We start from the raw sequence: 12,452 nt of genomic DNA, 5'->3' as shown, positions 1-12,452 counted from the left end.
CCTTTACGATGAGAGACTTTATATATAACTAATCAATAGCTGTGCTGGGGTTCCAATGCCGCGTGCAGGCTTTCTCTTTACAGCAATCGGGAGCTACTCTTCACTGCAGTGCAGGGCTTCTGTTGCAGAGCACAGGCTCTAGGTGCACGGGTTTCAGCAGTTACAGCTTGTGGGCTTAGTTGCCCCTCGGCATGTGGGATCCTCCCGGACTAGGAATCAAACTGGTTCCCCTGCAATGGCAGGCAGATTCTCATCCACTGTACCACCAGGGAAGTCCAGTTAGAGACAACTTTGAAAAAAAGAATCATCCCATGGCAAAGATGCTTCCCTCTGATTCAGTGGCGGTGCAAACTGGCCTGAAGTAAATCCAACTGGGTTCGCACGAAAACATGGGTCACGAGGAAAGCCAGGATGAGACCTCAATCTTTTAAAGAAAAACACAGGCTGTGCACCCCAGATTGTGTGTGCCTGGGTGGAGAAGGGCTGGATGTTTTATGCCGGAACTTAATGTTCTTTTCATTGGTGCCTGTTCTACTCTAAACATACCCACTAAGTTAATGTTATTTATTACAGCTTTTATTTCTATAGTTAATTCTTTTATAAGCTATTACAGCCTTGTGAATATTAATAGTTCAGCTTGCTGACAACATCCTAAGTCAAAACCACAGGTTGAGATGAATACAGATGTTGTTTGGTTCCCAAGAAGGCCAATTTGTTCCAATTCACTCACACACCAGGTGGAGCGGCTAAAACTTGGATAGAAAAAAACAGTTTTGATAGCTTGCCAAGTTTGGGGCAACCACAGCAACTGAAAAATGAGTGAGGAATCCCCCCAAAAAAGAGAAGGAAAGACAGAAAGCCCCCAATTCTGCAAATGCTACCTAATTCACCAGACAACCCAACTATGCGTGTGTGGAGCAACCTCCAAGCAGCTAAGTCAAGAATAAGAGAACTGATGGGCTTCCTCGGTGGTCCAGGGGTTAAGAGTCCTCCTTCCGACGCAGGGGACTTGGGTTCAATCCCTGGTCAGGGAACTAGATCCCACATGCCATGGGCAACCTAGCGTGCGTGCCACAGTGAAAGACCCTGCATGCCACAACTAAGACCAACACAGCCAAATAAATAAATACTTTTTAACGAAAAGAATAAAAGAACTGAAATGAGATTTGAGCTGCTGCCCAGAGGCAGAGTTTTCAGTATGAATCCAATAGCGCTGCCTACTAAAACAACACAAATGGACACTCTTCAGAGGAATATAACAGAAACTTCCCTCTCCATGATACACCTTCACAATGTCCAGGACATAGTCCACAATCACTCACAAAAATGAAGAACCAGGACAGAGTAAGAGAAGTCAAAACCAGAGATTAACCTCAAAATGAGTGAGATGTTGGAATCAGCTGCCTTAGAATCCTTTGCCAGCTTAATTATACTCAAGGATGTGAAAGAAAAGATTCTCCTAATGAATGCACACATAGAAAACCTCAGCAGAGAAAGAGAAACAATAAAACAGCCAAATGGAAATTTGAGAACTAAAAAAACCCGTAATATCTGAAATTTTAAAATTCAAATAAAGGGCTTAATAGCAGAATGGATATGATAGAGGGAAAAAGTCAGAGAACTTGAAGACAGATGAATAGAAATCATCCAATCTTAAGAATAGAGAAAAGGAAATTATTTAAAGATTAGCCTCAGGGATTAAAAAGATAATTTTCAGAAGTCTAGCATACATCCTAGGAGGAGAAGAGAGGGAATTAGGCAGAAAAACAGACTGAAGAACAAACGGCAAAGATTATCCCAAATTTGGTGAAAAACAAAAATGTACAGATTCAAGAAACTTAGTAAACCCCATTTAGCATAAAAGTTAATAAAACTACACCCAGGCACATCAGAGCCAAACTGATGAAAAGCAACATAAGGAGAAAACCTTGAAAACATCCAGAGAAAAACAACACATCACATATAAGGACACAATAATTCAAAATGATTGTTGACTTCTCAGAAATAATGGGCTCCAGAGGACTGTGTAACTTCATCTTTAACATGCTTAAAAACAACAACAAAAAGAAAACTCTGTCCAACTAAAATTCTGTACACCAAAAATATCCTTCAAGTGATCTTGTCTTCTTTGCGGCATGTGAACTCTAAGCTGTGACATGTGAGATGTAGTTCCCTGACCAGGGATGGAACCCAGGCTCCCTGCATTGGGAGCACAGACCACCAGGGAAGTCCTCAAATGCATTTTCAATTAAAAAAACAAACTGAGAGAACTGCAAATAGCCTTGTGCTAAAAGAAATGCTTTAGTTGAAGAGAAATTATGCCAGATGGAAATTTATATTTTTAGAAAGGAATAAACAGAATCCAAAAAACCAAATATCTGATTAAAATGAGAGAAAAAAGCTGTAAACTTGGAAAAAATACAACTAAAGTTAAAAAAAAAACCCACTGTCTTGTCAAATTTGTAAGATATGTGGATGTAATCCATGTAACATCTATACTATCAAGGTGGGTGAGATGGGGGTACACATTTGCAGGATTTCTATATTACATGTGAAGTGGCAGAATATCAATTCCAAATAAATTATGAAAAGTTAAGTCCACAAAAACACCTGCACACAAATGTTTAGAGCAGCTCAATTCATAATTGCCAAAACTTGTTAATAACCAAAATACCCTCCAGTAAGTGAATAGAGAGACTTCTCTGGCAGTACAGTGGTTCAGATTCCATGCTCCAGATGCAAGGGACAAAGATGCAAGGGTTCAATCCCTGGCTGGGGAACCAAGATCCAGTATGACACACAGCATGGCCAAAAAAAAGATAAACTGGAGTACATCCATACAACAGAATATTATCCATCACTTTTAAAAAATGAGCTAGCAAACGTGAAAAGACTTGGAAGAACTTTAAATGCACATTCAGTTCAGTTCAGTTCAGTCGCTCAGTCGTGTCTGACTCTTTGCGACCCCATGAGTCGCAGCACGCCAGGCCTCCCTGTCCAACACCAACTCCCGGAGTTCACCCAGACTCACGTCCAGCGAGTCAGTGATACCATCCAGCCATCTCATCCTCTGTCGTCCCCTTCTCCTCCTGCCCCCAATCTCTCCCAGCATCAGAGTCTTTTCCAATGAGTCAACTCTTCGCATGAGGTGGCCAAAGTACTGGAGCTTCAGCTTCAGCATCATTCCTTCCAAAGAAATCCCAGGGCTGATCTCCTTCAGAATGGACTGGTTGGATCTCCTTGCAGTCCAAGGGACTCTCAAGAGTCTTCTCCAACACCACAGTTTAAAGGCATCAATTCTTCGGCGCTCAGCCTTCTTCACAGTCCAACTCTCACATCCGTACATGACCACAGGAAAAACCATAGCCTTGGCTAAACGGACCTTTGTTGGCAAAGTAATGTGTCTGCTTTTGAATATAAGACAATCTAAAAAGGCCACATAGTATATAATTCCAAATATATGATATTCTGGAAAAAGTAACACTGTTGAGACAGTGAAAAAGATCAGTGGTTGCTGGGGGTGGGGACAAGGCATGGATGAACAGACAGAGCACAGGGGATTTAAGGAACTGAAACGTCTCTGCACGATACTGTAAAGGTGCAAACATGTTATTACACATTTCCAAAACCCATAAGGTGTAAAACAGGGAGTGAGCCCTAGTGTAAACTCTGGACTCTGGGTGATCATGGTATCAATGTAGATTTGTCAACTACAACCACAGTGGTGAGGGATGGGGTGGGAGAAGTATTGGGTTGGCTAAAAAGTTTGTTTGGGTTTTTCCATAAGATATTACAGAATATTCAGATTCGTCAACTACAACCATGGTGGAAGCTATGGGGTGGGAGAAGTATTGGGTTGGCTAAAAAGTTTGTTTGGGTTTTTCCATAAGATATTACAGAATATTCAGATTTGTCAACTACAACCATGGTGGAAGCTATGGGGTGGGAGAAGTATTGGGTTGGCTAAAAAGTTTGTTTGGGTTTTTCCATAAGATATTACAGAAAAACATGAACGAACTTGTTGGCTAACCCAATATATGGGAACTCTCTGCACTGTCTATTCAATTTTGCTGCAAACCTAAAAGTGCTCTAAAAAAGAAAGTCTATTAATTTTTTTAAAGAAAACAGAAACAATGGTTGGATAAAATACTGAAACATGCTATAATACTTAGGACTCTTGAGAACATTATACCAAGCGAAAGAAGCCAGTCATAAAAACCACATATAGTATGATTTCATGTATATGAAATGTCTAGAAGAGGCAAATGTATAGAGACAGAAAATAAATTAGTGGTTGCCCTGGGCTGATGGGGGTGGGGTGTCTGAATGAAACGGAGAATGATTGCTAATGTGGGATTCTTTCGAGATGATGAAAATGTTCTGAAAGTTGTTGTGGCCATGGTTGCACAACCCTGTGAATATTCTAAAAACCCCTGAATTACACATATTAAATGGGTGAATTGATGGTATGTGAATTGTATTTCAATAAACTGTCATTTTCTTAAGTAAAGCTGCAATTTTTTAAAAGTAACTGGTTAGAACCCATAGCATGCATACTTTAAACATTAGAATGCTGAAGAATACTGAAGAAGTCTCTCGACTTCTAGAGATAGAAGATAGACTTCTCATAGTGATAATTCAGCAGGAAGGCATGTCATAAATATCCACATGCCTAACAACAGAGCCTCAAAACAAACAAAACAAGAACTGAAGGAACCAAAGCTAGAAACAGATGGAAATTTTAAACACCAGTTTCTTAACAGGTAATAGAAGTAGATCCAAAGTAGGGGGGGCGAGGATATAAATAATGTACACAATACCATCAACCACCTTGTCGAAAATAAATATGTTGAGGATTGACACATGCACACTACTGATGTATAAAAGAGATAACTAATGAGAACGTATTGTATAGCTCAGGGAACTCTATCCAATGCTCTGTGGTGACTTAAGTAGGAAAAGAAATCTAAAAAAGAGGGGATATATGTATACATATAACTGATCCACTTTGCTGTACAGCAGAAACTAAAGTAAGATTGCAAAGCAACTCTACTCCAATAAAACTTAATTTTAAAATATGTTGAGTATAACAAGCAGTGGTTAAGTATTCATTTCATAATAATTTTTGTCTCCCTGGAACCTCTAAAAATCTTTCAGTGGTCTGAAATCTTTCTTTAAGATTTACTATTATCTTCTTTGCTCTTATTATTTATGTATTTACTCTGGGCTGTGCCAGGTCTCCGCGGCCACACATGAGCCTTCTCTGGCTGCGGCAAATGGGGGCCGCTCTCTGGCTGCGGTGTGAGGGCTTCTCGTTGCGGGGGCTTCTCTGGCTGTGCAGCACTGGCTCTAGGATGCACGGGCTTCAGACGCTGTGGCCCGCAGGCTCTAGAGCACAGGCTCAGAGGCTGTGGTACATGGGCTTCATTGCCCTGCAGCATATGGAATATTCCTGGACCAGGGATGGAACCTGTACCATAGGCAGATTCTTAACCACTAGATGAACCATCAAGGCGGTCTTCTTAAAGGAGGTGACCAAAGTAATTTGCACAGATGCCTTTTTCCTTCTTAACACCCTTTCCAAACACAAAGACTTATTCAAAACCATCCCATTTTCTCCAAGACACAATCCCTGTATTCTTTCCTCTTAGATGTTTTAATTCTCTACTCCCTGGAACCCAGGTGGTTTTGACAAGAAGCCCTGCTCCCCTGCAGAAATGTGCTGGGGGCCAATCACAAGCCATCAGCCAGAGATAGACAGCATCCAGGCGGGTGGGTTTGGAGTGCTGCAAAAAGCACAGCAAAGGAGATGGACCTGGTCTGCACCCCCGTGTCATCACACAGCAGTGGCACCTGGCAGGCACTTGTTCATTTCCTATCAGCAAGCAGCAAAGGCGAGGCACGAGCTGGAGCCTCCCGCTTTTCCCAGGAGGTGGTTTCACTGCCAACGCCTTGTGATGCTCTCCAGGGTCTTAGGTTCCATAGCACGGTTGCTTTTCAGCAGTTACCTGCCAGCTTCTGACTCATGAGACCTGTACAACCTCCTTCAACAGATTGTGCTTAGTCACTCAGTTGTGTCCGACTCTTTGCGACCCCATGGACTGTAGCCCGCCAGGCTCCTCTGTCCATGGGGATTCTCCAGGCAAGAATACTTGAGTGGGTTGCGACTGAAGGCAGATTCTTTACTGTGTGAGGCACCAGGGACTATCATATAATGACCCGCATAAGACCTGAAAGGACAGGCCTGTGTCGGGGCGTCAGCATATCAGACAGCCTTCCTTCACACAGAAGAGGCCACGTCAGGGGCCCGTGCTTCTCCATCCTAAAGCTCAAGGGTCCCAGAGCATGTCACTTCCCTCAAATCACTTGCAGGCAGTAACAGCACACTCTGTAGCTTTAGGACCAAGCTAGGATGGCAGTGCACATGTGTGCTAAGTCACTTCAGTTGTGTCTGACTCTTTGTGACCCCAGGGACTGTAGCCTGCCAGGCTCCTCTGTCCATGGGATTCTCCAGACAAGAATACTGGAGTAGGTCACCATTCCCTCCTCCAGAGGATCTTCCTGACCTAGGGATCGAAGCTGGGGCTCTTATGTTTCCTGCCTTGGCAAGCAGGTTCTTTACCACCAGCGCCATCTGGGAAGCCCAAGGATAGCAGGGGGATCATGAAAAGAGAGGAGATGCCCGGTGTGGTTATGTACACCAGGGGAGGATGTCAGGGACAACTTCTTTTTAAAAAGGAAGAAAAGCAAGTTGCAAAACTGTGTTCTTTCATCCCAGAATTATTTACTGAGGGAATTCCCTGGCAGTCCAGTGGTTAGGACTCCATGCTTTCACTACTGAGGGCCCGGGTTCAATCTCTGGTCAGGGAACTAAGATCCTACAAGCCGTGCAGCAAGGTAAAAAAAAAAAAAAAAATTTACTGAGCATGCACCATTCTAGGCACTTAGGACACTGCAACTAATGGAACAGACAAACCTGGCAAATAAGCAAACCCTGTCTTAAACGGTGATAAGTAACATGAGAGAAACAGAGCAGCAGGGGTATCAGCAACTCACAGCCTGAAATGGGGCAGATGGGGAAGGCCTTCCTGAGAAGGGGACCTTTCTGGGTGTCTGAAGGTCGTGTATCTTGGTCTGCATACATATGCCTGGTGCTTCCCTGGTGGTTCAGTGGTTAAGATCTGCCTTGCAACGCAGAGAACAAAGGTTCGATTCCTGGTTGGGGAACTAAGATCCCACATGCCATGGAGCAACTAGGCCAACAAGCCGCAACTAGAGAGTCACAACGAAGACCCCACGTGTGGAAACTAGGACCCGACATACCAAATAGATAAATAAATACTAAATATTTTTGAAAAGCCAGCCTGGCCTCAAATGATTTCAAGAGGTCCCTAAACCCCCGAGTATTCCCCTGCCTTCTTCTAAAGCCTGAAATTTCTTTAATGAGGGGGGAAAGACACCTATTTAATTCCATTGAATTCTATTAAATTCCTATTTAATTCTGTACTATCAGAGAGAAATATCTGATGGTTTTGGAAAAGCTGATGCACAGGGCTCCCGTGTCACCAGGTGGCCATGGAAGCGTATGGTTGGTGTCTGGACTTTGCTCCATCACAAGGGAAGGGGAGCACAAATTTCAAGAAGACAGGTGGGCCACTGAGTCAGAAGGAGCAAAGGCCGCTATCAGACAGCACTCATCCCAGCTCAGCTGCCTCTGCCTGTTTGGCCCAGGACAGGGCAGCTGTCTGCCATGTGGTGCGCATGTCGTGTGACTGAAACCAGGCAATTCCAGTACACTAACCATGACGGTCACACAAGGCAATTTAGCAGTGACCGGGCACCCTGGACACTCACTGATCAGCAGTGCTACGCTGAATCCTCACCTTCTGTACCATTTGCATTAGAGCAAGAAGGGAGCTCTCTAGCAGACCCACTCTGAAAGAAAGGCTAAAGGAAATTCTTCAGGTTCAAAGAGAAAAATACCAGAGGGAAACAAATTTCAAGAATAAAGGAAGAGAAATAGAAATGGCAAATAACTATGTAAATATGAGACTTATGGTTTTTTGGTCTGTGCCATCCAATGTGTGGGATCTTAGTTCCCTGACCAGGGGTAGAACCCTTGTCTTAATCACGGGACTGCCAGGGAGTCCCTAATTTTTTTTTTAAGAAGTGGCTAAAGCAGTCAGCTTTTTATACTTCTCATTTACTTTTAAGAAATGTTTATTTTCATGTATTTATGTAGCTGTGCCAGGTCTTAGTTGTGGCACTTGGGACCTTCCATCTTCATCGCAGCAGGTGGGATCTAGTTTCCCGACCAAGGATCAGACCCAGGCCCCGTGCACTGGGAGCACAGAGTCCTAGCCACCGGACCACCAGGGAAGTCCCGAGACTGTTTTGTATGTATATATGTATGACAGCAGAAAGCAAAATTTCTAACACTGTCTGAAGCAGTTTCTGATGCATGAAGACATAGCACTAAGTGGTGGTATGGCTTCTATGTTCCCCTTGACGTGGCACAGTCTTATTTCCAAGCAGACAGAGAAAAGCTAAATATGAATATTATAATCACCAGAGCAACCACTAAAATACAGAGATACATGGTGAAAAACATCAATAAAAATTATTAAAATGGAACACTAAGAATATAATCAACAATACAGTCAATAATAATGTAGAAGAATATAGTCAGTAACAAAGAAATACCTTTCATGGTGACAGATTTATTTTGAAATGTATAGAAATGTCAAATCACTATGCGGTGCACCGGAGAACTAACAGAGTGCTGTAGTCAATTATACTTCAAAAATAAACAAGTTCATAGAAAAAAAGATCGGGCTTGTAGTTACTGGAGGTACGCAGAGCGGTGTTGGGAGGGGAATTGGAAGAATCTGGTCAAAGAGTACAAACTTCCAGAGCACCACCCAGCCGGGTGAGGCGGGGAGACCCGGCCCTCCCGGCCTCTGCCCCCGACCCAGATCTAGAAGGAGCCCCGGGGCCGAAACACCTTCTGCGCGCCTGCCACCGGCCCACCGGAGCCGCGAGCCCGGCTCCCGCCGCCCGCCCGCCGGCCCCTGTCCAGGCGCGTCATCCCGTTCACGGGCTCGCTGGAGACATGCGCTCCTGCAGGCGATCCGAGCGCTCCAGAAGGGCACGCGCCTGCTGCTAGGAAAGAGCCCCTTCTGCCGCCTGCAACTCTCTCATCCAACCAGCCTCCCGTCCCTTCCTCTGCCCCGAGAGACTGTCTCCTCCTCTCCCACCGCCGAGACCAGGAGAGCCGTGCCCGCCGTCTCTAAGCTCCCTGCAGCTGACACCAGCCACCAGTTAGGTCCCAAGAGTAAGCACCAGGAAAGAAGAACAGAGGTGAAGATTCACGGAGACTCGCGGAGAATCTATCTTCTCTTGAGTCTCCTTTTCCTCTCCACTCCTCCCCCCATCCCCGCTCCTTCACCGGCAAGAGAAATACGTGGTAAATTCACTCGTGGTGTGGACTTCGGTTGGCAAACCCAGGCCCTGTTGGCCCTGCAAGAGGCGGCAGAGCTCTCCTCAAAGGATGCTCAGCTGGCCCGGAGGATCAGAGGCATTCAAGGGCACGGCTGGGCTCCGGGCACCCGCCCGTGTCTCTGGAGGATACCAGAGCCCCTGCCCGTGGCTAGGACCAGATCCAGGGGGTACAAGGTGTTGCCTGCACTTGCTGTCTCTGAGCAGAGTGTGTGAGTTGCTTTCCTAGTTAGTTTTTTTGAGAAGGAGAAGACTGCATGGCTTTCCTCTGTACCAGAGGTAAAATATGAGAGAATCAAGGTATTCTAGAAATCCTGAGAATCAGATGAAAAGACTCTAAGGTTGACTTCACTTTGCAAATTATTTATATGACTGTTTGATGATTTGGAAAACATCAGATTTTCTAGGTTATAGGAGATAAGGATATTTACTGATTATTTTAAATCCTCTTGTACCATTTAAATGTTTTACCATATGTATGTTTACTTTTATTTAAAACATGATGGAACAAATAAGGGAAGACCATTCCAGTCAGTTGCATGGAAGAGCCTGGTGCATGCAGGATACAAATATCTGTCCCTCAGACTGACTCCATCATTAGTGGCAGAAGCAGGTTCCTGTGTGCACTGTGCCTGCCAACAGATCAAAGATTCAACTGAGATGAAAACAGAAAATTGTTAAGGTCTGATGTTTTAGCTCCTTCTGGTAAACTCCTACCAAAGTCATTCAGAAATTCCAACTTGTAGAATTTATTTGATTCTTTTATTTGCAAATCATAGACGTATCATAAATCATACTTCAGAATTCTTCATTCCAGGATTTTAAAGAGCTTTTTCAATGTTTTTACAGGTATTTTTATAACTTCCTTGTGGAGAGATAATAAAAATAATTCTTAATGAAAAAAATTTGAAGCAAAGTTACTGTTATAGAGAGATTATACTGTGTTCTTTGTGTGTTAGTGCTAATTTCTTCATTCAGACACTGTTTTCCAAGAGCCACAATTTAAACAAGAGAATTGAGGGATGTATTTTTGTCTCCAATGGAGTAGAGTGTGAGCTGATAAAATCCTTGCCCTTCTTTTGTAACTGAAAGTAGTTTAAGAGACTTCCAGGAAAATAGGAAGTGCCACCAGAAGACTTTTGATATTGTGTGTGATGAAAATGATCAGTGAGGGTAGATATTAATAATGATGCAGTCAGCCAACTGAATTCAAACTAAATGGAAGGACCAAGTTCTGTTGTTTGATACATTTTAACCCTTTGGAAAAACCTTTTCCTGTTCTACATTAACTCATTTTTATGTAAACACTGGAATAAACCTTATCTATGAATACATTCTTTTAAAAAAAGGTACAAACTTCCAGTTGTAAGATACATAAGTACTAGGGATATAATCTATAATACAATAAATACAATTAATAAACACTGTTCTATGTTATATATGAAAATTGTTAAGACAGTAAATCTCAACAGTTCTAATAAGGAAAAATACTATTTTTCTTTTTTTTCATTTTGCATCTATATGAAATGATAAGTGTTCACTAAACCTACTGTGGTAACCATTTCAAGATGTATGTAAGTAAAATCATTCTGTAGACCTTAAACTTATACAGTGTTGTATGTCAATTATATCTCAATAAAACTGGAAGAAAAAAATGAAATAGAAAAAAAAAGGAACACTGAGCAACATTCAAGTAATCCAGGAAAGAAAAAAAATAGAAATAAAAATATAGAGGATAGTTATATGTCAACTATACCTCAATAAACACACACGGGGACAAAGAGAAAACAAATAATAAAATGATAGACTTATACCCAAATATATTAATGGTCACATTAAATGTAAATGGTCTAAATGCACAGACTAAAAGAAAGGGACTATCAGACCCAAATACATGCTCTCCTCAGGAAATCTGCTTCATGTTTTAGTAGAAGGATGGGTAAAACAAGCCATACAAAACAATATTTCTTTATGTAGAGTGACTATATTAACACCAGAAGAAGTAGACTTTGGAGGAAGGAAATTACGAGAGATAAAGAGGGGCATTAAATGATTTCAAAATGTCCACTCACCAAGAAGATATAATAAGCCTAAATGTAGATATACCTAAGGAGTATGTCAAGGCTGTATATTGTCACTCTGCTTATTTAACTTATATGCAGAGTACATCATGCAAAATGCCAGGCTAGATGAAGTACAAGCGGGAATCAAGATTACCAGGAGAAATATCAATAACCTCAGATACGCACATGACACCACCATTATGGCAGAAAGCAAAGAAGAACTAAAGAGCCTCTTGATGAAAGTTAAAGAGGAGAGTGAAAAAGTTGGATTAAAACTCAACATTCAAAAAACTAAGATCATGGCATCCAGTCCCATCACTTCATGGCAAATAGATGGAGTAACCATGGAAACAGTGAGAAACTTTATTTTCTTGGGCTCCAAAATCCCTGCAGATGGTGACTGCAGCCATGAAATTAAAAAATGCTTGCTCCTTGGAAGAAAAGCTACGACCAACCTAGACAGCATATTAAAAAGCAGAGACATTACTTTACCAACAGAGGTCTGTCTAGTCAAAGCTATGATTTTTCCAGTGGTCATGTATGGATGTGAGAGTTAGAGCATAAAGAAGGCTGAGTGCCAAAGAACTGATACTCTGTGGTATTGATGTTGATAATTGATATACTGTGGTGTTGGAGAAGACTCTTGAGAGTCCCTTGGACTGCAAGGAGATCTAACTAGTCCATCCATAAAGTAAATCAGTCCTGAATATTTATTAGAAGAACTGATGCTGAAGTTGAAGCTCCAATACTTTGGCTACCTGATGTGAAGAACTGACTCATCAGAAAAGACCCTGATGCTGGGAAAGATTGAAGGCAGGAAGAGAAGAGGACAAGAGCAGATGAGATGGTTGGATGGCATCACTGACCTGATGGACATGAGTTTGAGCAGCC

At 42.5% G+C, this 12,452-nt stretch overlaps 1 protein-coding gene across 4 annotated transcripts in view; it reads right to left on the bottom strand.

Moving 5' to 3' along the window:
* LOC133258930 (ninein-like protein) overlaps window positions 1–12,452 on the bottom strand; it is a 120,090-nt gene that overhangs the window by 68,943 nt on the left and 38,695 nt on the right. The window lies entirely within an intron of this gene.

Source organism: Bos javanicus, chromosome 13 (assembly GCF_032452875.1).
Source record: "Bos javanicus breed banteng chromosome 13, ARS-OSU_banteng_1.0, whole genome shotgun sequence".
Taxonomy (NCBI): Eukaryota; Metazoa; Chordata; class Mammalia; order Artiodactyla; family Bovidae; genus Bos; species Bos javanicus.
The sequence above is the reverse complement of the archived record's forward strand: the minus strand, read 5'-3'. Positions and strand labels throughout refer to the sequence as shown.